The sequence below is a fragment of the Pinus tabuliformis genome, chromosome 2_1 (assembly GCF_031772625.1).
Source record: "Pinus tabuliformis cultivar Carrire ecotype Pingquan chromosome 2_1, CPIR1, whole genome shotgun sequence".
Taxonomy (NCBI): domain Eukaryota; kingdom Viridiplantae; phylum Streptophyta; class Pinopsida; order Pinales; family Pinaceae; genus Pinus; species Pinus tabuliformis.
In genome coordinates, this window is record NC_142299.1 from 186647390 (window position 1) to 186675313 (window position 27924).

The following is a 27924-nucleotide window of genomic DNA, read 5'->3' on the forward strand; positions in this document are numbered from 1 at the left end:
AACACAAAGACCAATGATGTTCCTATCCTGGACAAGGTGAGGGGAAATGACCAAACAAGAATATTTAATTCAAAATCTTGAATTGATCCTATTGAGGTCTAGCCTTAGGGTTTCCTAGGAAAAATTCTATCCTAGATCTAGGGCTTGGGATTCCCATAGATTCGACCATTAGAATTTCCTCAAATTTGGAGGAGAAGGAGGGGACCCACCAACGCAGTAGCATGTAGGAGATCGAAGTTTTTCCTTGGGTTAATTCCTGAGATATTGATGCCCTAGGTGACCTAATGGGGCTAGACTTGGGGAAAAAGGGGAAAAGGGTAAAAAGAGGGTTAAAATCATCACCCCTTTAAGGGACTAGTGCCTAATTCACTTGGGGAAATGGAGTCAAGGATGGTGATGAGTAAGAACTTGGTTTTTTGATCAAGGAGGCCCAAAAAGTCAACTTCATCCAATATTGAGAGAAAGAAAAGAAAAGTGACCTTCAACTATTTATACTTGAAAAAAAACAATCATTAGATGAATTTTGAGGTCTAAAATGGGTCTCCTAAGAAAAATGTACAACCAAAATAAACTTTATAAGAACCAATAGGATTCAAGATGATGATGTCAACCATGGGGGATGATTCATTAGGGGATTTTTGAGGTCTAAATGGGCCTCCTAAGGAAATTATAAAATAATAGTGGAAATAATAAAATAAGATTAGATGACATCATCAAATTTTAGAGGGAAAAAAGAGAAAGCTAGTTTTTCAACTTGTAATTTCAACATATCTCCCTATGGGTTTACTCAAATTTCAAGTGTAAACACTCATTGGATGCATGATTTGATTCCTCATCCAAGGAGTAACCATGTTACATACTTTCGATGGACCCTGCTACATGAAAAATGAGAAATGCATGAAAAACGTGATTGCAATCACATTTTTTCATGTATTTCTCATTTTTCATATAGTAGGGTCCATCGAAAGTATGCAATATGGATACTCCTTGGACGCGGAATTAAATTTTACATTCAACGAGTACTCTCGCTCGAAATTTGAGTAAAACATTAGGTAGATAAGTTGAAAATATGAGTTGAAAAAGTAGTTTTATTATTTTATTATTTTTTAATATTTTTACCTTTTTACTCCAAAATGGTGAATCATCCCCCATGGTTGACATGATCATCTTGAATCCTATTGGTTCTTATAAATTTTATTTTGGTTGTACATTTTTCTTAGGAGGCCCATTTTAGACCTCACAATTCCCCTAATGCACCATTTTTGGAGTAAAAAGGTAAAAAGATTAAAATATAATAAAATAATAAAATTACATTTTCAACTCATATTTTCAACTTATCTACCTAAGGTTTTACTCAAATTTCGGACATGATTACTCTTTGGAGTCAAAATTTAATTCTTCATCCAAGGAGTACCCTTGTTGCATACTTTTGATGGACCTTGGTATAGGAAAAATGAGAAATACATGACAAAACATGATTGCAATCACATTTTTTATTATTGCTCGTTTTTCGTGTTGTAGCATCCATCGAAAGTATGAAACATGGGTACTCCTTGGATGAAGAATCAATTTTTTCATCCAACGAGTGTTTCTGCTCGAAATTTGAGTAAACCCATAGGGTGATAAGTTGAAAATACGAGTTGAAAAAATAGTTTTTTCCTTTTTCCCTCTAAATTTTGATGATGTAATCTAATGTCATTTTACTATTTCCACTATTATTTTATAATTTCCTTAGGAGGCCCATTTTATACCTCAAAATTTCCCTAATGGCAAGCTTATGGAGACAAATAATCTCTAGGACATTTCATTCAGATAACATTGGCCCATACATTGAATTAGCTAAAACATGATCAATTCCACATTTCGATTATGCAACAACTAGCCCTAGTTTTAGCAATATGCAACAACAAGAATAATAACATCAAAATTCACTTAAAACATTGTAGAGTGTATCAAACCAACATTTCGTTCACAAGAAAAAGCTCCAAGACAAGATAAATAGCCCAAATCTGTACGTCAAAATCCATCAATCTCGAGAAAATATCCTCCAAGGAAAAAATGCGAAGTTCTCTATGATTAGAGAGATCCCAAGCCTAGTGATGATACAAATGAGTGTATCTAACATCAATGTATAGTCTCCCGAGGAGTTCGAATTAGCCTATGGGCCTACATTAGTCCCTAATGATAAAATAATGTGCAAATAAAACCCCTATTGGTGACAAGCACACTAAACTAGCTCACATATGTAAAAATAAGCCTTAAAAGGGGCCATATAATAATATGTGCATGTCATAGGGGTCTCCAAAGGCTCAATAATATCCTAAAGTGCCATATTCAGGAATAAATTTCTCAGAATATGATGGACAAGTGGGTGGCCCTTTCTCCAAGTAGTAGACATGTGGTGCTCGTAGTGGGTATGAGGGCACATAGATGACCCCATGGGTCTCCATATGAATCAGAGATGCCTGTAGATCCTCTACAAGGGTCAAGTGGTGGAATGAATGCTATCATGACATCATGCAAGTCCTGGAACACCTGCCAAGAGTGTGGGGATCTTGTGGGGCTTGCTGAGCATAATGTACCAAGCATATCACCATCATCTCAAAAGTGAATCGCTAGTAGTCTCTAAAAATCCATGTGCCAATGTATACCTATGGGGGTTAGGATCCCATATAAGGAGACCAAACCCAAATGGAAACCACCTATAATCCCGCATAATATCCATTGCGCCCCCTAGGCTTCCAATTCAACCAGTCATTAAAATAATCGGGTAAGAGAGCTTACAAATCGTGGATAACAAAGTGGGTACTTCATAATGGTATGCTGTTCTGTACTGGGCTTTGGCATGTGGTAGTGTCTCGAAGCTCCAAAGGGGGTTAGCCAAGTACCTTATTAGGTGGTTTTATCCCTTAGATGGGATAGTATGTCCAAGGTACATCCCTCTAATGGGGGTGGTAAGTTACAAATAAGTGAGATGGAATAAGGAATGAGAGAGGTAGTCCTAGGCCTTTAGTGGGGCATAGGGGTATCTAGATAAGGGGAAGCCAACACCCAGGTATGTAATGTATAGGAGGGAGAAATCATGGTACATGAGGTGCCATGACCTTGATTTTTCCACCCTTCTTTATATGCCTTTTTCCTTTTATGATTTTTCTTTAATTAATTGCTCAGGGCTCAAAGGAAAAGAGCATGATGTGTAAGATATAGCTGTGGTACCCCTTTAAGGTAGGGCAGTTCATTTCCCTCTAGGGTTTGGGACAATCATGGGTTCTTGAATGATAAAGACGACTCATCTAGGGTCTATGGAACTAGGGTGATGGCCATGGATGGGGGTAGAGTTCATGCATTGGCTTTTGTCCACGTGCTAATTATTTTTTCCTGACCATGTTATGCATTTTGTGGTACAATTTTCTATTAAATGTGACTAATTATGATTTTTCTTTTTTTTTTTAGCTGCTTCAACCTCCAGAGCGTCATTCTAGGCCTGACCTGAGGTGGGGGCAAGGGGATAGGGAAGTTGGCACTATGTGGACACAAAATGGAAATGTGGACCCAACAGAGAGAAACAATTAATGGGGGTATAGTGTGTGTAAAGGGAGTAATATGTGCAGGTAAAGGAGTGGGACCACTCACCCAAAGTCAGGGTTTCCCAAGTAGTACCACCCTAGAACAAAATGGTCAATAAAGGAGATCCCATGGGACTTAGATCCAAGGGTAACAACCAAAAGAGATCAAGGGGAAAAGAGCACAAACTAAGCCCACTCTTTCCACCAAATCCCCCCATCAATCCATACCTAGAAGTATCCATGATAAGTAAACCCAATACTGAATTATCAAATGACAAGACATACCTTTAGATTCGAGAGGCCCACCTTCAAACATACAATCAATAAAGGTAGGTGAGGGACCACATTGTTGGCTTAGGTGGCAAAAGAAATGGCACAATGAGCTAGTAGGAGGCATCAAGGGGCTACTAGCTGCCTATTGAGGCTCATCATGGAGAAAAATTTCTCATGGGGATATCACCCACAAAGTGGTGGGTAGCAGGAAGCATCATGCTTCTACTGTTGATCTAAATGAATCATCTCACAAGAAAAGGAAAAGGAATAATGATTTTGATTCTGAATACTCATTTTATTCTACCCTTATAGGTTCCATTTCAGGTCATGATGAGATATGGTTGGTTGATAGTGGGGCCTCTAGACACATGACAAGGAATCATGATCATATCTCTGAATTGGTTGAAAATAAGATAACACAACGAATTGAACTTGGAGAGAATGTCAAATATGAAGTCAAGCGCATTAATACATCTTCCTTCAATTTGGAACTAGGAGGTAATGTATCCATTAATAATATTTTAAGTCCCTAGTTTAAAGAAGAATTTGTTTTCTATTTCTTGTCTTTAAGACAAAGGGTATTTAGTGGATTTCATGGATGGAAAAGTTTTAGTATGGAAGAAGAATGCCTCCTTTGAATTTTTTAAAGTCACTGGTGTTAGAATTGGAGGACTATATCATCTCCTTGGACATTCAATTCAAGCCTACTACACAACACCACTGATCTATGTGAATTATGGCATCAAAGGTATGCTCATATGCATTATAAAGTTTTATCTAGATTGAAATATTTTGTCAAAGGTGTACCTGAACTTAGGACTGAACATGATGGAGTATGCAAAGGATGTTCCCTTAGAAAAAATGTCAAAGGAAGATGTAATAGTAGATCAAAAGGGATATTCGAATTTGTGCACTCTGATGTTTGTGGGACTATGTCTGATAAGACCTTGGGTGGAAACTTGTATTATGTCTCCTTCATTGATGATTATTCACGCAAAACATGGATTTATCTTCTAAAGTCCAAGGATCAAGTATTTGAAAAGTTTCATGAATTTAAGGCACAATTTGAAAATGCTATAGGAAAAAGGATCAAGACCTTGAGGTATGACAATGGAGGAGAATATGTATCCAAGGAATTGATTGCCCTCTATAAGGAAGCCGGAATTAAGAGGGAGCTGATAGTCCCTTACCATCCTCAACAAAATGGAACGATTGAAATAAAGAAAAAGACTATTGTGGAAGTTGCTAAGGTTATGCTTCATGATCAAGAGCTGCCTATGTTTCTTTGGGGAGAAGCTGCAAGGACAACTTTCTATGTTCAAAACAGGTGCCCACATCAAATCTTGGACTACAAGACTCTTGAAGGAATCTTTACAGGTGAGAGACCAAACATTGAGAATTTAAGAATCTTTGGTTGTCCTGTTTATGTTCATATGCCTAAGGAGAAAAGGACAAAATTGGAACCTTCTGGGAAGAAAGGAACCTTTGTTAGCTACAATGAAGATTCAAAGGCCTTCAAGGTCTATGTACTAGGACAATGCTATATTAAGACTTGCAAGGATGTTGTATTTGATAAGGATGTTTTTTTCTGGAAGTCCAAGGGTTCACACTTGGACTCTGATGAAGAAGTAAATGTGACTCCAAAGAATGTGGAATTGAAGTCTAAGGAACCTAAACTAATGGATCAAGACACTCATGAGGCATTTGATGGTCATGAAATTGTTGAATATTCAGAAGCCACTACACTTGAGAGTAAAAAGAGACCTGCCTAGCTTGAAAGATTACTGAAGGAAATTGAAGGATATACTACTACTTGTGGGACCTTTAGGGAAAGAAAGAAGCCACAGGATTACTTTGTCTATTCAAACTTGATGTTTAATATCATTGAGTTTGAGCCATCAACCTATGAATAATTTATTGGAGAAGAAGTATGGAAAGATGCTATGACTTAAGAATATCAATCCATATTGACGAATGATGTTTGAGAAATTGTGTCAAGATGTTAGGGTCCAACCCTAACTCCTTTATTTATTTAATAAGCCCAAGGGGCCTAGTCAGAGTCATAGTTAGTTAGTTGAGTCAATAAAGCCCATGAATAGTTATCCGCATTAATAATAATTGTAAGTGGTTGACCCGCATTACAGAAAAGATAGCACAATTAGTTATAAATGAGCCATAGTTAATAAATAAAGTGGTTAACCCATGTTATGCAAGGGAACACTAGTAGTTAGGGTTTTGGATGTCATTAAGCTATAAATAGTCTTAGATAGTAAGGAAAGAATCATTGAGTCTTATTGTAATTGAGTTATGTTCTATTGGAGGTTGCCCCTTTGAAGAGGCAATTGAATATTGTATTCTGCTTATGAATAATAAAATATCTTTGAAGCTTATATCATTTCATGTGATATTTTTCTATTTTAGGCTATATTGTTTCATATTTATGATATTCTAGTTTTCTCGCAGATAAAATGCATAACAAGTGGTATTAGAACACTTTTTAGGGCTAGCTGAACATCCAATTTTCGTAGAATTTTTTTTAGGCTAGAGACGTGTTTCGACGTCCTTAAACCACGAGATTTGTCGTTGAGCACATAAATATGCGGATTTGGGTAGGCATGCACGCAGGAAATACAAGAGGTGATCATGTTTTTATACTGCCTTGTAACCCCTGTGGGTACCCCTTTGAGTAGTAGCACATTAGACAAAACCACGCATGGACTGCACTTCCACGTAACCTTGGGTATGTTGGAAGCCCCACTAGGGTAACCTAAAACCTAACCTTAGATAAGCCGTCAAAATTCTTTCTGCTACAATGCAATGAGAACAAAATTCGGGGATATTGCTCGCACGTACAATAAAGTAGTCGGGTAGTACGACTAAGGGTACAATCGATCCTCCTTAGTTAGTGCCCTGAAATATTGGGTCGAGTACTATTGTTGGACCCCTGCATATATTGCGATCTATAGCACCTGCCACTCCTATGAAACCATAGTTCCCATAGCTATATGAAGATATCCCCTACCTTTTCGTCCAGATCAGATCCTATTGTTGGGGTTTGACTGCCATTGTCCAGATCAGATTTAATAGTTGGGGTTTTGTCGTCGCCACATAGATCAGATTCAATAGTTGGAGCTTTCATAGTGCATATATGAATCTTTATTCAGTGAGGGTTTTGGCCACCATAGTCTAGATTAGATTTTCACAACACATTTTATAGTACCAAGACCTTGGGGTTTCTGTTACTATAGTTCTGACCCGATTTTCGCAAGATAATTGGTAGTATCAAGATTTCTAGAATTTAGCCACTGCAGTATTGATCATATGAGAGTAAAATGTCAGGGGCCATCTCAGGACGCTTCCAAGAGACCTAGCCCATAAGATTTAGGATGACGACCTATTCGCAGTGGTACCAGTCACTTGTAAGCCCCCATTTTCAGGTGGTCTCAAATTTTTCCTGACACGACTTCAAGTGGCCCACGTCACTAGACTCCTAAGCTTGCCCTCTTTCCAAGCATACTACTCTTAAGTAAGATCAAAATTTTATCATGGATAGTGTATGCTCGGTACAAGGTCTCAAGTTATAGATGCAGAAAGGGTTGTCGAGAAGGTCGATGACCTCGAGAAAAAAATCAATGAGTTCCAGGAGTCCATTACCTCCTAGCTCTCACAACTATTGACCGATATAAAGATGCCTCGTGAACCCATGAGGGACGAGCATAGTGTTGATGCATACATTGAAGGAGAATCCAGTCATCACATTCATTTCCATGGAGATCACCAATCTTTGAGCCATCGAACACCTAAGTTGGACAAGTACACATTGGATGACTCTAACCTCGCAGTATGGGTGGCAAAAATGGAACAATATTTCTTCCTTAATAGTATCTAGGGGGATAGAAATAAACTACATGTGGGATTCCTTTACTTGGACCAAGAGAGATGACAATCATGGCAGGGGCATAAAATATGTTATCTAAGGAGGCCAACTTGAAACATGCTCTCAAAAGCCATATGTGACTGCTTTGATCTGGAATCTATTTTTTGATTCGTCTCACTAAGCTCAAACAAGCATGTACAGTAAGGGAATACATTACAGCTTTTGAATAATTGGCCATCAGAACTGAAGGACTAGGAGATGAATTTTACTTGGAATGTTTCATCAGTGGCCTAAAGGAAGCCATCTAAGCCCATGTCCCAATGAATCACCTGGCTACTTGGTTAGATGCATTCCACAAGGCCTTAGAGGTGGAAGTCACCTTAAATTTCCTATCCAATCGTCCAAATTTCATCGCAAAGGCATGTCCCACCCAGGCTACCGGCCCCACCCAAACATTTAAGGTTCAAAAAGTGTCGCTGACAGAAATGGATGAAAGAAGGAAACAAGGACTCTGCTACTACTGTGATGATAAGTACCCCCTAGGACATAAATGCAAGGAATGTTTCCTGGAAAACTAGTGTCTTTTCAATCTGCTAGTCCCACTAGGATTGGCAGCTATCCTAGAAACAAACAATCAAAGTAATTTTCGATTTCCTTTATGTATGATAGATAAGAGAGAGGCAAAGGGACCAACCTGGATCTTCCGCTTGACTCCTTGCTTGATTTCTCTCCCCCTTGATAGAGCTTGAAACTCCTCTCCTACTTGTCCTACTTAGAGAATATTTGTAGAAACAAAGTAACAAAACACCATCAAAGCATCTCGATCTATTATATCATAAACAATGCAGAATCAGAAATAGATTGAACATATAATAGCATTCACAAATAACAAGATTAAAAAATACACGATTATATGGAGGAAAACTCAAAGAACTTTATTAAAATAGAAGGGAGAATTACAACCCAGCTATCTGATCCAGCATCATCCTCCTAGCATCAAATCCCTCTTCACCTCATGAAAAGCAAAATCACACAACAATACAATGCTCTTTCTCAAAGACAAACTATCAACACTTCCTTACAAATTACAAAATTCTAGCCACTAGATCTCTTAGATGAGGGATCCATTTATAGATTTCTGTAAGGGTGTGAGTCATCTCCGGGTTTTTGATTAGTGCCATTCCACTTGTTGTTCTTGGTTCCACTTAGAGATTTATTGGATCTCTTACCCATCCCTAGGCGAATTCAGAGAGGCAAGTGTCATAGGAGAAGTTTTTGGAAGATTCCATGAGCATCCACCAAGCAAACTGTCTCGGACATTTGTCCATCCTCACTCATCGCACCCCACAGAAGGTCTCTTCAGTATGCATCGCACTTGGCTAGTGTAGAAGTCAGTATGCATCACACCTTTACAGTGGAGCAGTCCGTATGGTCCAGTTTTGGCCAGTTTTGAGTGGTTTTTCAGGTGGAACTTTTGGGGAATGATGTAATCAATTGACCATGATACTTTAGGGTATTACACAACACTTTTAGGGGTTAAATTTCCCTTGGTTTATCGACATATAAGATTGGTGTTGCGGTGCAAAAATGTGTCTATAACAAGGAACCAAAATTATTTCAAATTGATGCTATTGAAAACATCTCAGGCGATGAAGCTCCACCTACTGAAGTGCCCGAGGAAGAAGCGGGTGAACCTCAAACTAACCCAGACAATCTTCTCACATCTATGCTACATGAGTGAGTTATATCACTACATGCCTTTGCTAGAATTGTTTTGCCCCAGACTCTCAAAATCAGATGTTTTATTAAACATCAACCAATAGTGGTGTTGATTGATAGTGGAACACTCATAACTTTGTCCATAAGAGAGTAGCAGAAGCTGCTCATTGTTTTGCATGAGTGGTATCAAATTTCCAAGTCCTTATCGCTGATGGGGGCAACATGAACTGTGAAGTATTCTGTGAAAATATCAAGCTTCAGATTATCAGGTCTCAAAACCTATATGTTTACCATTGAAATGGGTGGTTGCGACATTGTCCTTACTACTGAATGGCTTCGCACACTAGGACCTATCACAATAGATTTCTAGGAGTTATATATGAGCTTTAAGCTGAACGATCACACTCATACATTGAGAGGACTCTAGGAAGGTGCTCCGACTATTGTCTTGAGGGGGCTTGGACCCAACTTCAGAGTTAGATGTGCGAACCAAAAAAACCCTACACTACCAACCCTTTCAGCAACAACCCACTTGGCACCGGCTGCAGTCTCACCCAAGGCAATATTGGGGGATGTTAGAACTAGGTTTCTACATCCAATGGCTACGTGATGTGGGGGTAACGTGTTTCTTCAATTTAAGACTTGATCTGGCCTTCACGAACCCTTATCCTAAAAATCCCCAAACTTAAAGCACATTCCAATTAAACAAAGTTATGCTCTTCACCTAAGGGTTTAATCATGCATAAAATAACATATAATAGTAGATCTAGATCTTCATAGAGAAATTAGGAAAATATTACAAATAAATGGTATTCAAATGAGCATAAATACAAAAAAAATAACTATACAGTTCAGACATTGAATTGCTTCAAATACTCTTTATTATTCCAGATCTTCAATACATATACTTTTCTAACCCTGCACACACAGCTGCAGGGGCCCGTGCACTCAGTTGTAGACTTACCAAGGTCTCCGCGCACATAGCAGCAAGAGCCGGCCCCTTCAACCACATATATAAATAACACTTCAGACTCTAAGCATTAATCAAAACATTAAACTTTCTTAACTTAACTTAACTACTTAATGACTCCTCAATGCCTCCCTTTTATAGTGTTTACATTACATTACCATGGTCCATGAACCATGGGTGAAGCTTAAGAAAACTCATCCCTTTACAAAAAAAGGGGATTTGACTTGCCTAAAATCCCCTTTGACTCTTAACAACCTGCGCTACTCGTGCTCCACTCCTAAAAATGTGGAGACTTTACAATATATTATCAAATTTTGACTTAATACTTTAGCAAAACTTAACCTTGGGGGACCCCGTCCCAATAGGTCCCCAACACAAAGATGTAACTCCTCCCAAGTCACTTTGCTTGTATGTCCTCGACATGTGCTTTGAGGCCATTGGATTATGACTTCAAGGCTTGAAGTTATGATGTACACTGCACGGTGGCATGCTGAACCTCTTCAACCAACTTCTCTGTAGTTGGCCTTGTGACTGCTAAGCTCATCATCCTCTGCGTTTGCTGAAGGGATTTCAATTTTTTCCCAACATTCTATGACAGTTGGCTCGCTTTTTTGGCCCACGTCTACGTCCTTACTAAAATGATAGAGGCCCTTCGAAGCAACTCATCGATCTGAGTCTGTATGATTTTCCCTTCTTGGAGTCTGGTGAACCTCTGCACATGTGCTAAGGTCCACGTTGTCGCCCTGATCTCATCAAACTACAGTTGCTTCTTGCGGATGTCAACTTCAATTTTCTATAGATGTGGGTCCTCCTACAGTGAAGCCCACATTTCCATCATACTTTCAAAAATTTGGCTGCAATCGTTAACTGCAGCGATACGAACTTCCATATCATCTTTAATAGCAGCCTTGTGCCGCTCTCAGACTTTTGGAGGGGTGGTAGGTTGTAGCTTCATCTGAAGCTCTGAAATTTGCAGCTGTAGCTCAAACCATACCTTTCCCACTTCGGCCTTATATATTTTCATTGTGGCTGCCATATTTTATAATTTCTTCGCCGAAGCTACCTTCATTGGAATCTGGAGCTCGGGAATCTCACAACATACTTGCGCTATTGCTTCTTCCAGCCGCTGACTATGTGAAACGACCTTTTTGAATTCTTTTAGCACTTGCACCTTTTCCTTGAACATTTGATGGTTGTTAGTCTTGAATTCACTGATAACCAATAATTCCCGCTGTTCCCAGACCCTGATCTCATCTGATACTCCTTGTTGCAGCTCATGTAATGATTGAATGGGGAATGTCGCAAGGTTAAGGCTCAAGTTCTTCATATTCAATAGGCGTACCCTGTCCTATAAATTCTCAACATGAAATGATCCCTCCAACAACTACAATGCGTGGAGGTATGTGGTAAGATCTGCTGTTGAGGCTGCATCACTTGCTTACTTCATGCTCGCTTAACCTGCGTTCGCTTGACCTACGCTAGCTTGTATAACAGTTATTTGCACCTACAATTCCTTAAGGCCCTGTTGGACCTTCATCAATACTAATTGGTATTGATATTTGATGTGTCCCCAGATATATTCCCCCACAGATCAGAAGACATCCCCAATGTCATCAAGGTTCCGCTCCATGAGGGCTAGTGGCTTGACGCTGGCAGACTTGTCCAATTTTTGTTTCTTCTGTACATGGCTAGTGCTCCGCTTCTTCCACTTCTTGATAATGAATGGAGACTCAAATTCCTTCGTGCCCAAAAAAGGTTCTGTGCCACCCTCTTCCTCCTTGACAGTTTCTGCGTTGACTGCGCGCTCTATCTCTGACACAGTGGGTTCCTCCAGGTCAATCGTGACCTTGTTTGGATAATTCTTTGGGTCTTTCTTTAGATCTTTGTTCTCACCCTTCGTCTCTATAGTAGTCTTGCTGGTTCTTGCTACCATCATCGTGTCAGTCGGGGTGAGCCAATCGCTCGACCAATTACTGATAATAGCCAAAATATTTTCTTTTGCTACCAAATATGGCAGCACATGCCAATATTCCGTCAAATCCTTCTTGGCACAGATATATACATTGTGAAAATCAGCCTTGAACTTTGCAACATCACGGTATTGAGAAAATAGGGAAGGTGATAACCACGACCGTTGGTTAATCACCATGCACAAGTTCATTTCAAACATAACCCAAAACATCTTATTCCCCATGTCCCTTGTAGGGTCTTTGGGTGCCCACAATGAGGCATATCGTGAAGCTTCACAGATATCCAGGTCCACCATGGGGAACTGCGATTCCTACGGTGCTCTCCAAGCTATTAATGTAAATAGAAGTAACAACCATGCATAATGAAACGACTTTTCTTCCTCCTGTGCCTCGCGGAAATCATTTAGGAATTCTCGACACAGGCACCCTACCCAATTGAATTGGGAGACAATAGGGGCTGACACTTCATCTGCACAACACTTTCTCATAATCTTCCTGACAAAAATAGAGGCAAAAAATTGCACAACCTCATCGTTGATAGAGCTAACAATGTAAACCCGATACTTGTTGATCAATCCAAAGTCACTCTTCATTTGATCATCTAGTTTCGTCTCTTGTGACTTTCCTACAAAAGCATCATCTAGATTCGCCCCTGACAAGGTAGTGCGGTAATCCGTTTGATCAACATCTCCTCAATAGGGATGGCATCTCGAGCCAAAGGCACTCATCATGCACTAGAGCCAGCAATTAGTGCACATAGATAGTATTTATATTACTATACCCGAAATGAGGAACATACAACATGTTCAACAATCCCGCGTGATGAATTCCAACAACCAACTTCATTGGTTCAGCTCGTGTGATGCCTGCTTCTTCATACTATATGGATTTGAGGTACCGGCTGAGATTAAACTGTGGGTATTTACTGCGATCATTTAAATGCCAATCTTCCATTTTTAGGTACGGTACCCAGGCCAACAATTTTCCCTCAATAGGTACATCCTCAGGTAATAATGGAGTGAAAACCTTATATTTAATAGCATCTAGATCCTTTGTGACCTTGGATGTTGGCTTCCGTGGTGGAAAATATAGAGGTAACCTTGAAACGTGTTCTACTTCTTCGACGCTGATTTCTTCAAGGCTAGTAGCTAATTCCTCCACATCCAAGTCCTACAGTTCCATTGACTACTTGTTTTTATCCATTTTTCCTTTCGGTTTCTACTCGGTTGGAACTTTCCGCGATGATTGCTGAACCAAGGTCTGTTATGGCTTTTTCTGCTTCTTGGCTGCTGCTGCTGAGGCAACAAACTGCTTTCTAGGGGATCTTAGCGCCATAGTAGGGGAAGGCGGTGCAAAATTCATGATATATCCAAGCCCTCTCTGCAAGAATTCCCTCTCTAATTCTGCCCAATTCCACTCAGACATCCAACAATTCTCTCGACTCACACTTAGGCGCAAAATCACAAAATAAGCTCTCTGAAAGCAAAGTGTCTGAATGTGGAGCAGGGTGCCATATTTATAGCCTTTTTCAAATTCAAACCACTTGATTCCCTCCATATATCCCTCATTAATGCATTTTTGGTGGTATATTTTCATAGATATGCCCATTAAATGCATTTCCCCTGCTCCTTTTAATAGTAAACTTTAGCTATTCCAATGGTCAATTTCTGGGTAGGTTGCACAGGACCCCTCCTTATGGTGCAACTACCTTGTCGTAGCTTCCACCTATGCCATCTTCCTAAATATCATGCAACCCTCCTTCTTCGATAGAATTTTTCCTCGAAAGAGTAGTTTATAGTCCCGCGCTCTCTTTTAACTATCATAAGCACTAAGACTTTCCTGCTGTCATGTAGTCATTGCGTAGGGGCAGGATCATCCCTCTAAATCTTCAATTTGCTCCCATTAATCCTACCAGGAAAAACTTCACCATTTAGCTTCACGAGCTGGACCGTGCCACCATCCGAAATATCCTTAATCACGTACGGTCCTAGCCAATTGATGAGCACCAGTATTGCAGCAAGAATGCTGCAACTCCTGGGGCTACCAAATTTACTTTATCAAACCGGGGTTCGTACAAACTAGGAGGTGACAGTGCTGTATACACAAGTAGATTCAATGGGTTCGCTCTTTGTCACTGCTAAGCTGGCGATATACCACTATGGTTTTTCAAACCAACCTTCTATTGATTCAGAAGAAGCTTGATTACCAATGAAGAAAAGGGAAATTTACACTAAATGAAATCTTGTCTATTGTAGTAAGGAAAATACTGAAATCAAATGCTTAAACACACCATTCATCTAACTAACTGCTAAGAGGCTTTGCTTCAAAATAATGCTAAGTTAACATCTCTGTAATCCTACCATCCTAGGCATGCAATTTGAAACATCCAAACATTCTACTGTTGTGCATGTGAATGAAAACAATAACTCTTTTTACTTTCTATCTTTGTTGTGTGTGAAAATGTGAATACTAACTTCTCTTGGTGATGTGGCAGGTGTATTAGGGATGATGGTGAATGGTTAGGTGGCTTGAGAGGCAAGTAGTGTATTCTCCTATCTTCCTAGGTGCTTTTCCCACAATTCAGCCTCAAAACAGGCCACTACAAGTCGACCTACAGGATGTCCTAATTCTTCCTACAGGATGTCCTAACGCTCTTACAAGATCCCCTGTATTCCTACAGGATCCGGCTGAGAGTAAGAGGAGGGATTTGGAAGGTGGTGTAAAGCTTAGTGAAGGTGAATGGTGGGAGAAATGAGGTAATGGAGTGGCTAGGACTCCTTTAGAGCTCAAAACAGAGTCTGTGAGATGGTTGGGTTTGCTCAACAAACTTGGAGAAGTATTCTTATGGAATGATGAATTTGGTGAGGGACTTAGTGGAAAAAGTGATAATCATGGATGGATGAGGTTAGGTTGGGATTGATATTCATGAAATCCCTCTGCACTGCTGAAACTCTTGCACTACATCAATCACTAACATTTATCCACGAATCATGTTAAACAAGGAAAATTTGCAATTAACTAAAGAAAAACAAAATTTTATTATCTAGTTGCCTATTTCAGGCATGGGAAACTTTGCAGAATAATGTGAAACCTTTATGAGATCTAATGCAAGGCTGAAGACATTAGAAATGACAACTAAATCCTATTCTTGAAAACTAGTAAAATGCTGGCCTAAGTAACAGAAAACCCCAAATTCAATGAGAAATCAAAATTCTATCTTTTTGGGGCTGCATAAGAGTTCTTTCCTCAAACCATGGTCCCTGAAGGGAGGAGTGAGGCAAAATCCACCTACTAACATCTTTTTGATATCCCTTTATCTTCCTAAGCTACTGCTAAAGCAATGCACAAATGGAAGCAAACTAATCAAATCCACAACTACTTGCAATGAAATAATGCTAAAGACAATTCAACCATTAATCTATGAAATCAACTAAGAATACAAATACAAGAAGAGGAGCCCTTGTTACTAGGGTTGGGCCCTAACCTAAGAGCTTCGCCCTCTGAGTCAACTCAGTGTTGGATCAAGGAAATTCTCATTCTCATTATCATATCAGAAAATTACATAACAATGTCTTCCACAAGTCTTGAACTAAAAAATTCTTAGTGATTTTACATAAAAAATTCAAATCCTAATGAGGCTCTAGGCCTCCTTATTTATACAACTAAAGTCTCCAACGACTTCCTTAAATCTAGGGAGGCTCGGCTCCCAAACTCAAGATGAACTGGCTCTTTAACTGTCACTGGCTCAGCTGCCTTTTGATCTTTATGACTCGGCTGCTTGCAACTCCGAGCTAGTGTGATTTGATGGAGGAATATTCGAATGAGTGAGGAGGAAATGAGGAGGATCTATCTCCTACAATCTCTCCTCTGTGTCTCATTCTATTTTATACCCTTAATTAGCCAGAATTTCCATGATTTGTTCTCAAAAACCCGCAATCAATGCACATTAGTCCACTAGGCATAACATATCGCTTTTACTCATCTCATTAAGCAGAATATAATCAAAATATGTAAGGAATTATGAGAAGAGTTTATTTAAATAAGCTTGGAGGTGTATTAAGGTCCATATAGTTACCCAATGATGAGGCTCATCATCACCCCCCTACTGAAAGTGTTTCTCATCCTCTGAGCAACTCAATCTATATCCATGTCTTTCATTGCTCTAGTGGCCTCCTTGACATCCCATGCTTCTACTGTAGTTTCCTCTTCATGTGAATAGAATCCTACCTTCCTCTCTATCTCCTCCCATAGATTTATTTCTTCCTCTTCCTTCCTTTTGTCCAAAATTCCTAAGAGCAATGGCAGACTGAGTCTCAAGCCAATCCAATTTATTTTGAGTCTTTGGAGAGCTTGCTTGTACATGGGTGTTCTGTTTAGTGCCTCTCTCATTGTCTGAGGAGAATGGTACTCTCTGATTTTCAGGTTGTAGGGAAGAGTGTTCCATCTCCTTTGGCAAGCTTGCATGCTGTCATCCCCTAACAACCTGAACATGTCCTCAAAGTGTGTGACTTCTTTCTCTTGGGCAGCAAAGTACCTAGGTGCAAGTTTAGGGTCATTTGCAATCAGGTTGTGGGTGCTGATGAAAACCATTGGATTTGATTGTTCAACTCTTATCATGAGGGGTTCTATATATTCTCTTGCCATTACTCTCTTCATTTATGTAGATATTTCCTCCTCATGATTCATCCATGATGCCAAGGTCATTAATTGCAAGTCCCCTAGTTTTGCATTTGGATCCCACACATTCAGATCTGTTAAGGCCAAGTTGTGTAGGTAAAACTCAGACATTTTAGCTCTATCCTCCAACGTGCAATCACAGAGATCAATGAATTGTCTGTAGTCTTGGAAGGGCATAGTGCCTCTCTATGCTAAAGTCTTAATTTGGAACTGTAGCCACTATTCCTTAAGATACAATGCATAAGACTTTGCTGGCATCCTGCACTTGATTACCTATAAGGATGAACTGACCATAGATGCCAATTGACTTCCTCTCTCTTCTAATTGTCCCCTTAGCCATGCATTCTTTGCTTCCAACTGAGCTTTCATCATTTCCTCTCTATCCCTTATGCTACTTAGTTCTCTTCCCATCTCCTTTACTTTCTCCTCCATGTGGCCTATATCCTCCACTCCTTTAGATTTGGAAATTTGCATCCACCTATGTGTTCTTTCCCTTTCTTTTTCAAGCTCAAAGAATAAGGGGATGGAAAATTTCTATGGAATGACCTTACGCCCTTTAATTAACTTTTAGTAAGAGTCAAGGTTGGGTTGAGGACTAGCTTCCCTCAGTTCTGGATCTTCCTTCTTTGTTTCTTGCTGAATGATACCTTCTTGGTCAATTTTATGAGTTTCCTGTAGGTTTAGCAGAGTTTCCTATAGGATGGCCTCTGCTTCTTGTAGGTCCTTCTGTGTCTCTTATAGGGGACCTTTTCCTTTGGATGAGGTAGACCTGGTGACAGGCCTCCTAACATAAGTGATAGGAGATTTGGGAGAGGCTTGTCCTGATGATCCTTCTCCTTGATTTTTCACAAGAGGAACTATCTTTTCTTGCTGCTTTGGTGAGTCTTCAATGACAATAGGAACTTTGATGGGTGTTTGAGGTTTTCCTTGCCTGATCCTTGTACATTTTCTTGTCCTAAAGTACAATGGGGTTTGTCCCTATCTCTTCCATTTTTTCTTGATAGGTGTACTTAGGGCAGTGAGGGCAACTGCTGCCTCTTTCTCAGTGGGTTTTGGAGAACCATTGGTGATTCCTCCCCTTCCCTGCCTTGAATTGTAGACCTCTGTTCTTCCTTGCCTTTTGTTTCCTCTTTTCCATTCTCCTTCTCATCCTTGTCTTTCTCTTCTTCTTCTCCCTCTAGTTCCTCATTCTGTTCATCATTTTCTTCTTTTGCATCTTCTTCTGTCTCTTCACAACTTTTTTCCTCCTTTTCTTCCTCTTCTTCCTCTTCTGTTTCCTCTTCATCTCTCTCACTAGCAGTGGGGCTTTTGTCATATTCAAGAGCTTTTACTTCTCCCTCTGCCTGCATGTCTCTGAAAGTTGTCCATGTAAGAGGGAGTCTTAAGTTATGGAGGGAATCTTCTAGGATAAGTTTGATTAACCCATGATGGGATAGATGTTGATGTTCTACTTCGTGCACCTTGATGCTCATATCTATCACTGGTTGAAGAAGAAAGTAGGGTATGATTAGTCTGTTTTGAATAGGTGTGTCTGCTCCAAATCTCAGTTCTCGGAGAAGCCTGAAATGGTGCCCATATACCACACTGTATCTTCCTTCACATGATATATACTTAATGAGGTGATAGCTAATTTCATTCCAAGGGTATGGCAGGATTTCTCTTCTGACCCCATTTTTGTCCTCCATTGCCTCCTCTCCTTCTAACAAGAATTTCTTCTTTGCAAGTTGGATGTTACCCTTATCTTCCTTTCTCCAAGGAAACCCTAAAGGAAGTGTGGTGATTATGCCTATGACTTCAGGGGTGATTTCTACTGAGAGGCCTTTGACCACAGTAGTGGTATGGGTCCTAGTTAGTGGTATGAGTGAGAGAGAAAAGTCTCTGGCCACCTCATCATCGTATCCCCTCATTTTTTCAAATAAACCCATCCAATTGTGCCTTGTGAAGATCTCTACTATAGGAGGGTGTTGATGAATTCTCACTGTGTTTGTGGGTTCCCTCTTGTTAAATCCCCTTGCCATTTTTCCTCTGATGATTGTGGAGGCTTGTATGGGGCTAATTCCAAATGGGTGAGAGATTTTAAATGACAATTATGTATATAATTCCCCTAGACTGCAATCTCCTTAACCAAATGGAAGGTTTTTATATATTTTTTTAAGTTGGAAAATGTGGGAAGGCATAGCTCCTACCTCCTGGTTACTGCCTGATGAAGCCAACATTTGATTTTTCCTCTTTAAATTCCCACTGCCAATCCTATAGATGACTACTCTATATCCTGTAGGTTCTCCTGTAGGATCATGTAGGTTTTCCTGTAGGATCCTTTAGGTGCTCCTGTGCTGAAAAACTACTCACTGTCTCTCTTGTAGACACTGCCTTAAGAGCTGAGAGCAACCTTGCTTCGATGTATCCTCGAGATTGCGAATGCCTCCTTTGCATGGGAATCAATGTTTTATTTCCTCATATGGGTGATTGTGTGGGATGGTGTGCTAGCGACTGAAGTACGAGCACCCACTTTTTGTTGATCTAAAGATGATCTGAGGTTGTCATTGATTTCAACCCAAGCAGCACCAAGGATGAACCTGAACTTCCATGGAACATTGGGCATAATCATACATGGTTTCTAGTCTCATAACCATTATATGAATACTCTACTCAAAAATATCTTTCTATCGGTATATAGCTCTTCTTGTAATTCCTCACGGTTTATAAGTTATTCAAGATTGAAGTTAGTAACCCAAATTAGTGGGCTAAAACCCCATGGGGTTGTGGAATGGAATTTATCATTGATTTTTGTCATTGGATAGTCAATAATTAATAATTTTTTAATCTGAAGCCCCTCTCAACTCTATAAAAAGAAATCTCATATATCCTCCAAAATGCATGATTGTGGAATTTTCGCTATAACTTTAATTCTGCGAAGTATTAGATGTTGAAATTAAAACCCATTTGACCCGAAAGACTGATGAACGTTGTGACCAAATTTCAGATCTTGGTTTGCTATATATTAGGAGATATGATTTGTGGAAGTTAGGGTTTTTGTAGGCTCTTGAATTTGATCTCAAAGAGGGGACCTTGGGAAAATCGTCATAATAGTCTCTCTGAGAAGTGGATTGGAATTCTGTAAAAAGTCATGGATAGTGAACTGACTATAGTCTTATGTGTATCAATTTCAGAGCCGAAAGAGGAAACAATGACACGTGGAATGCCATACAAGTTCGCTCTACTGAACTAGTCCATAATTATGTCATTGTGAGAGATTGAGCATAACTTTGTCTTGAAGAATCCAAATTGGGTCAGACCCATGGAATTGGAAAGAAGACTCAGAGGGCTACTACAGGACTGAAGATAACACATTGGGGATCTAAATAATAGAGATACATCAGATTCAATGTTGTGCTCCTAAAAGGAAAGAAATAAAACTAGATCAAGTGCTGTCAAGGGGTGCAAAGGACCAAACTTTCTAAGGCAACAAAGAGAAAGGTGCAGAAAAATTACACAACAGAGGTAAGCTCCAGGTAAGTATCTTCTGTATATGCGTGTTCATCTCTTAATTGCATTAGGTTCTTTGTATTTTAATTTTTCTTTTTTATAGCACTGACATATGCTCTGCAGGATGAGGTAAGTTTTACTATTATCATGTCATGGGTATTTCCTTGAAGAATTTTTGCACGTATTATATATTCATCAAGAGAACAATCAATGCATAATATAATGTTCCGAAGAGTGAAAAAGGGTAGTGTGACAAGAGCAACAATCAAGTTGCAGAACAACAACAAAAAGTTCACCACATGAAGTCTTCAAGTGGGCAACACTACCTACAGTCATTGTAAAAGCATCATTGTAAACTTTGTACACGTGTCTATCTGCCAAGAGTTGAAGAGGCAGTGTCAGGAGGTCTAGGATCATCATTAGGTGGTTGTGTCATAGTTGGGGTTATGGTCTAGTGTGTCTTCTTCTTCTACATCATTCTATCATTGTAAAGTGGACCATTTTCCCTTGTACGAGAGTCCATTCTTCTTTTACTCTTCTATAGGGTGGTAGGGTGGTGCTAGGCTGGTGCATGAAGTCACCAACAGGTTCAAGCCTATGAAAACTTCAAGGTGGTACGGTGGTGCTAGGGTGAATTGTAGCTCATTAGGTGTTGGGGCATCCATTCAGTTGACTACTGAAGAATCTCAGGCATTGGAGCATCCATCCAGTGGGAGCTAGAGAAGAATGCTTTTCTAGATTCTAGGAAGTTGGAGCTTTCTTTTCAATTGGAGTTGAAGATTAAAGAATTATTAGTAAAGTTTCATGTGGTTTTTTTCCCAGAGAGGGTTTCCACCTTAAAAATTTTGTGCATTTGTGTTCCTTTTGTTTACTGCTATCATTGTGCAAACACTGATAATAATTGAAGATTAACTAATGCTATGAAATATTAATAATAATACTAATTGAAAGGAATATTGATTCACCCCCCCCCCCCCCCTCCCCCCTCAGTATTTCCAACACTTTTGGACCATTGGTCCCACTACCACTTCATCATTTCTCCTTACCTCGTAATCATCTCCCACTTCAGTCATCCTTAACTTAACCATTTTTGGCCTCATCTCCTCTTTCTCCTGATTTGACTTCTGCCACGTGTGTAGTGAACTAACTGTATTCTCCTCGTCGAGTGGCCAAACGTGGCCAAGTTAACTGGCCACATTTTCTTATTAAACTAACTCTTACACAAATCTACATTTTTGATAATATTATGCTAATGAGAGAGCTTAAGTGAGATGACATACCTATGGTAAGATGCCTTGATGATGCTGCTTGTTTGAGAATGATGTCCCTGTTGTGTATTTGCTGCATATGTTTTTTTATATTGGCCTCCTTTAATGTTTTTTTCTTTGATGTGCAGGTATTGGAGGGTGATGCTAATGATCCTGCTACTACTGCTAAGCCCTGGAGGATCTTCCTTGATAATAGGATCTCTATGCTGAAGATGACTGCAACCTCTGAAATTTCTTTTTGTGGGAAAGGCTGCTATAGGATTTCCTGCAGGAAACCCATAGGATGTCCTGTAGCTGCCTCTCCCCTAAATTTTTATTCATTCCTTCACTTTTGGAGCATAAGGATTGTTGTCATGGGTAGAGAAGGGGTCTAGTGATTGGTAGGTGAGAGGTATAGCCTTCAGGTATTGTCCCCTTGTCCTCTGTTCTTATCCTCTTTTATTTGTTTTTTGTTTTTTTTTGAAAACTATAATCTTTTTGAAACTTACTTATTGGATGAATGCAGGGGTAATCATGGTGGAGATAGGCATGGTGATGAGGTGGTGAAGTACACATTTTATTTTTTTGACACAAGTAGGTAGTCCCCTTGCTTTAGGGTCACTTTCATTGGGATTCCCAAGCTACTGTAATTCCTATAGGATCATCTTGTAGGTTTTTAGGGAATCCTATAGAAAACATAGAACCTGTGCAAACTAAGCTAGATGAGTTCATAAATGGAGGGAATGATGGGATGATGAAGAATATGAAATGGAGGAATGAAAAAATGAACTATATAGGTCCTTCTGTTCCTCTCTTATTGCTCTGATCCTCCTCCTGTTGACCTGAAAACAACATTTTCAAAGTTTTTCTTTTATCTCTTTTTTATCTTTTTTTTTGAAAACAACTATTCTGCCTCCAAGAGGATTTCATCCTAGGTACTTTCTCTCGGTGCCTGGTCTGAATGGGATCCATAAAAGACTTTCAAATAACCATGACTGAATCAAGTCAAACAAATCTCTAAAGAAGTACAAAACAACATCAAAAACACCCTAAACCAGTGGCAATGGCAGCCGACATGGAACGACAAGGACCTCGGTCAAAGCGCGCTGACCGAGGCCCACGGAGACTGCGCAGGAGGCCAAAGTAGCCCTTGGGAGCCTCGGAATGGGAAAAGAAAGAGGTTTTTGATGCGCTAGGCGAACAGGGCCTTGATGGGAAAGCCCGAGCACCCAGTCACGTGGGGGAACCGGGGGATCGTGGGCAGAAAAGGAAAAAGTGCTAAAACACAATGGCAGGACCCGCGCTTTGGAAAACCGGTGGTTTTGATCAGGGCGCCCTTGAACAGTAAGAGGTTTTGGATAGGAGCGGAGCGATTCCATACACTGATCGACGCGTGGTAGGCGGAGGTGAGAGAAAACCGCAGTTGATCCCGCGCTATCGATTGAGCAAGTCAACCGTACGAAACGTGCATATGGTGTTGGATCCAGAGGGCCCAGATCGAACGATTGAGATCATGCCCGATGGAAAGAAGTGAAATCGACAGGGAATTAAGCCTCATTTGGAATCCGTTTGACCGCCACAGTGGAGGAAGAACACATCCGCAGTGTAACTGAAGAAACAAACCGACGAAGCATGCTGGCGCCATTTAGAGGAGGAAAAGTGGCCACTCCCTAAGCATTCATGATGATGCAAAACACAGGGAACTCCAAGTGCAGCTGCAGAAGGCGAATCGACAGGCGGAAGAGGAACCAAATAGGCATAGGGATCGAACAGCTAAAGCCATGAACAGAGAAAGAAGACTGTCACAGAGAGAATAGAGTTGAGAAGAGTCTAAGCGACCAAGAGAGACAGTGAATAGTGAACCTTGAGAGGAGGACTGAACACAGAGAACAGTAAAGCTAAGCAGAAGAGACAGAGGGCCAAGCTGACCAGAGGCAGCATCGAGCACCAGAGAGCTTGAAGATTCAAGCCTTCCCATAGAGGAATCTGTTTGGACTGAGCATCACATTTGGCTCTTTCCACTGTAGACCAAAAGGTCACAGAGCTGGTAGGAAGAAGAAGAGTCTGTGTACTCCAAGTGGCTTGGGGAATCCAAGAACCACCCTGCCAAGAAAAATTTGCTTCAAGAGAACTCATATTGAGTCCCTGTATTGTAATTTCTCTCCTTGAAGACACAATAAAACAAGGCCACCATTGAAAGCTGGACTGGAGATGTAGCCCTGGAGAATAAGGTGAACTCCTTATTAAAACTGTTTGTGTCTTTGTGTTGCTTATTGTATTTCTCTGTTGTCTCTCCATTTTATTGTCTGTGTATTGGCAATCTGATCGATCCGTTGTTTCTATAACACAGAACACACACCAGCACATGAGTCTATAATACCTTAGTTTAATAACTCTTTAACTGATGTCACTCATAGGGTGAATATTATATCAAGTGGTATTAGAGCTCAAGGATGTAAGGTTAGACAAGCTTGTGTTGGTATAGCTATGAATGCTCACAAGATCAAAGCTCAAATTAGGAGAAGGAGAGTTGGTGGAAACTAATCCTGAAATTGGGAGAGTCTATCCTTGAAAGACCATGTCAGAAGAAGGTTCTGTGGGGTCAGACCCTCAATTCATAGAGAGTTTCCTAGCTATAAAGTCTATGGTTGAAGAAATGTACAGAGACTTTAGAAAGCAAAAGGTGGAAGATGCATCAGGCTCTAAGCAAGAGAAAGAAGAAGGTGAGTCTCACTTCCATGACAACTCCAAAGGAAAGGGGAAAGAGGAAAACTTTCTCACACCTCCTAATAGCCCTGTGCATAATAAGAAAGCATCTTTGATTAAGTTAGATGCTAAATTTGATTTTCCTATATATGATGGAGAGCTAAGTGCTGAAAATTTGGACAACTGGATTAGACAAATTGATGTGTATTGCAGGGTACAGAACATAAACTCAGACAAGAGTAAGATTCAGCTGACAAGCCTACGCCTAGGAGGCACTGCCTTGGTTTGGTGGGAAGGTAGAACCCAAGCTGATATGAAAAGACATGGCAAGACCATCTTTGTCTGGAGTGAATTTATTGCTACAATAAAAAAGCAGTTCTATCCATTGGCCTACATGCAACAAGCCATTATGAGTTGGCAAACTCTTCGGCAGTTGAAAGGGCAAAGTGTGCAAGGGTATACTCAAGAGTTCAGAAAGAGAGCATTGATGTTGGGTATCTCATTAGACTCACTGGAGACTCTTTTGAAGTACATTGGTGGTCTACACAGCTACATGAGGCATACCATCCTCATGTTTAATCCCACTAGTATAGATGAGGTATCTGTACAAGCTACTCATCTAGAGGCTAGAGGAAAGAATGGCAATCCAGAAGTTGGGGGACCATCCCAACCCACTGTAAGCAAGAGCAAGGAGAAAAGAAAACAGAAGTGGAAGGCAAGGAAGGCTAACACTGCATAGAAAGCCAAAGCTTCATGCACTCACTGTAAAAATGAGGGGCATGATGATGAGCATTGTTGGATTCTACATCTAGAGCTGAGACCTAAGAAGTCTGAGGGCAAGAAGAAGAAGACAACTATAGCTATTTAGAGAGATTTGGGGTCAGACTCGGGAGATGAAACAACTATAGCAGCCACAGGTATAAAAGGTAAGAATTTGGAAGCATCTACTAGTAATTATGCTCAATCTGTTATTGATGAAGAAAATGAGAGAAAGAGACATGAGGTTTTCCATATTCGAGTTATTTCCAAAAATCAAAAGATTGATACTTTGTTTGATAGTGGCTCTCAAGTAAATTTGATTTCTGAAGCAATTATAAAGAAATTGGGATTAACAACTACACCTCACAAGAAACCATACCCATTAGGATGGTTGAATGATAAAGCACAACTACAAGTGACTAGACAATGCAAACATAAGTTTTCTTTTGGTTCAACATTTGTAGATGAGGTTGAGTTAGACATAATTCCTTTGGATATATGTGGAATTGTTTTCGGAAGTCCTTACTTGTATGATAGAAAGGATATTTTCTATAGAGCTGAGAACAAGTATCTACTTGTTAAAGATGGAATCGAATACTTTGTAAGAGCTCATAAGCTCAAGAATAATTATACTCTCATAAACTCAGGACAGATGAAAAGAATGATTAATTCATGCAAACAATTCTTATTGATGGTTGTAAAGGAAAAGAAACATGATAAAACCAATGTATTTGAGGGTTGTAATACTGAAAAACATGCTGATATAGAAAAGGTTGTTTTAGAGTATGATGTCTTATTTCGAGAACCTAAAGGTATTCCACCCAAAAAGGGAATAGTACATGATATTATTTTGCAGCAAGATGTTCCATTGCCTAACATTGGGATGTACAGGTCGTCTGCGTTAGAGAATGCTGAAATCAAGAAGCAGGTGCAGGAGTTGCTCGAGAAGGGCTTCATCAAGCCTAGCACATCACCATGTGGGTCACCAATCATTTTGGTGAGAAAGAAAGATGGATAATGTGCATTGATTACCGAGCACTGAATAAGATAAAAATAAAAAATCGTTGTCCCCTTCCTCGTATAGATGATCTTCTAGATCAATTAAAAGAAGCTGTTTATTTCACCAAGCTGGATTTGCATAGTGGATACCATCAGGTCAGAGTTGCAGAGCAAGATGCATGGAAGACTGCTTTCAAAACAAAGCATGGATTGTATGAATGGCTGGTTATGCCTTTTGGCTTAACTAATGCTCTTGCTACTTTCATGAGATTAATGAATGATGTACTCAGACCTTTTCTTGATGATTTTGTTATTGTGTATCTCGATGACATTCCGATTTTTAGGAAAACATGGGAAGAACATTTAAAGCATGTTAAGTAGGCATTAGATGTTTTGAAAAGAGAAAAACTTTATGTTAAACTCTCAAAATGTGAATTTGGCAAAACATCTCTAAACTACTTGGGTCATATAGTAGGGGGAGGTGAATTGAAAATAGATCCCTCTAAAGTGGCAGTCATTGTGAACTGGCCTAAACCCAGGTCTGCTACAGAAGTGAGAAGCTTCCTAGGAGTAGCACAATATTGGAGGAAGTTCATCTCTAACTTCTCCTCAATTGTAGCTCCCTTACATGCTTTAACAGGATTGAATAAGTTGTTTCAGTCGGGAGGCAAACATCAAAAAGCCTTTGACACCTTGAAAGAGAAAATTAGTACAACACCTGTACTAGCACTGCCAGATTGAAAAAGACCATTTGAGATCCAAATTGATGCCAGTGACTATGCCATGGGAGCAGTGTTGACACAGCATGACAAACCCATATGTTATCATTATGAGACTTTTAATCCTGCAGTAGTTAACTATCCTACATATGATAAAGAATTGTATGCATTAGTTCAGAGTGTGAACTAGTGGAAACATTACTTAATGGGCAAAGAGACAGTAATACATACTGATCATCAACCACTTCAATACCTACACTCCCAGACTAAGTTGCAACAATCAAGACATTACAGATGGATGGGTTTTCTACAATAGTTTCACTTAGTCATCAGATATAAAAAGGGCATACATAACAAGGTTGCAGACATGTTATCTAGACCCATTATAAATTCATCTACCATACTTAAGCATAATTCTATGCTACATGAAAGCTACATGGAACAATATGCTTAGGATATGGATTTTAAATATGTATATGCAACTTTGAGTCAAGGCAAAAGAGTAGAAGAATTGGACTATCATATAAAGGACCGACTCTTATACCATTGTGGGAAACTCTACATTCCACAAATTGAGAGGATAAAGATAATTAGGGAAGCACATACTTCTCTGATATCAGGTCACTTTGGGGTAAACAAAACAGTTGCACAGCTGCAAAGATTCTACTATTGGCCGAAAATGAATGAGACAGTTTCTAGATATGTAAGAGGGTGTGCCATGTGTGCTAAAAGCAAGCCCAGCAATAGAAAACTAGGCTTGTACACTCCATTTCCAGTTCCTTCTCACCCTTGGGAAAGTGTTTCCATGGATTTTGTTGGAGGACTGCCTCAATCTAGGAAAGGTCATGATTATCTACATGTTGTTGCGGATAGGTTTAGCAAAATGTGTATTTTGATACCTTGTAGTAAACAGATCACAGTTAAACAAACTGCAAAATTGTTCTTTGAACATGTAT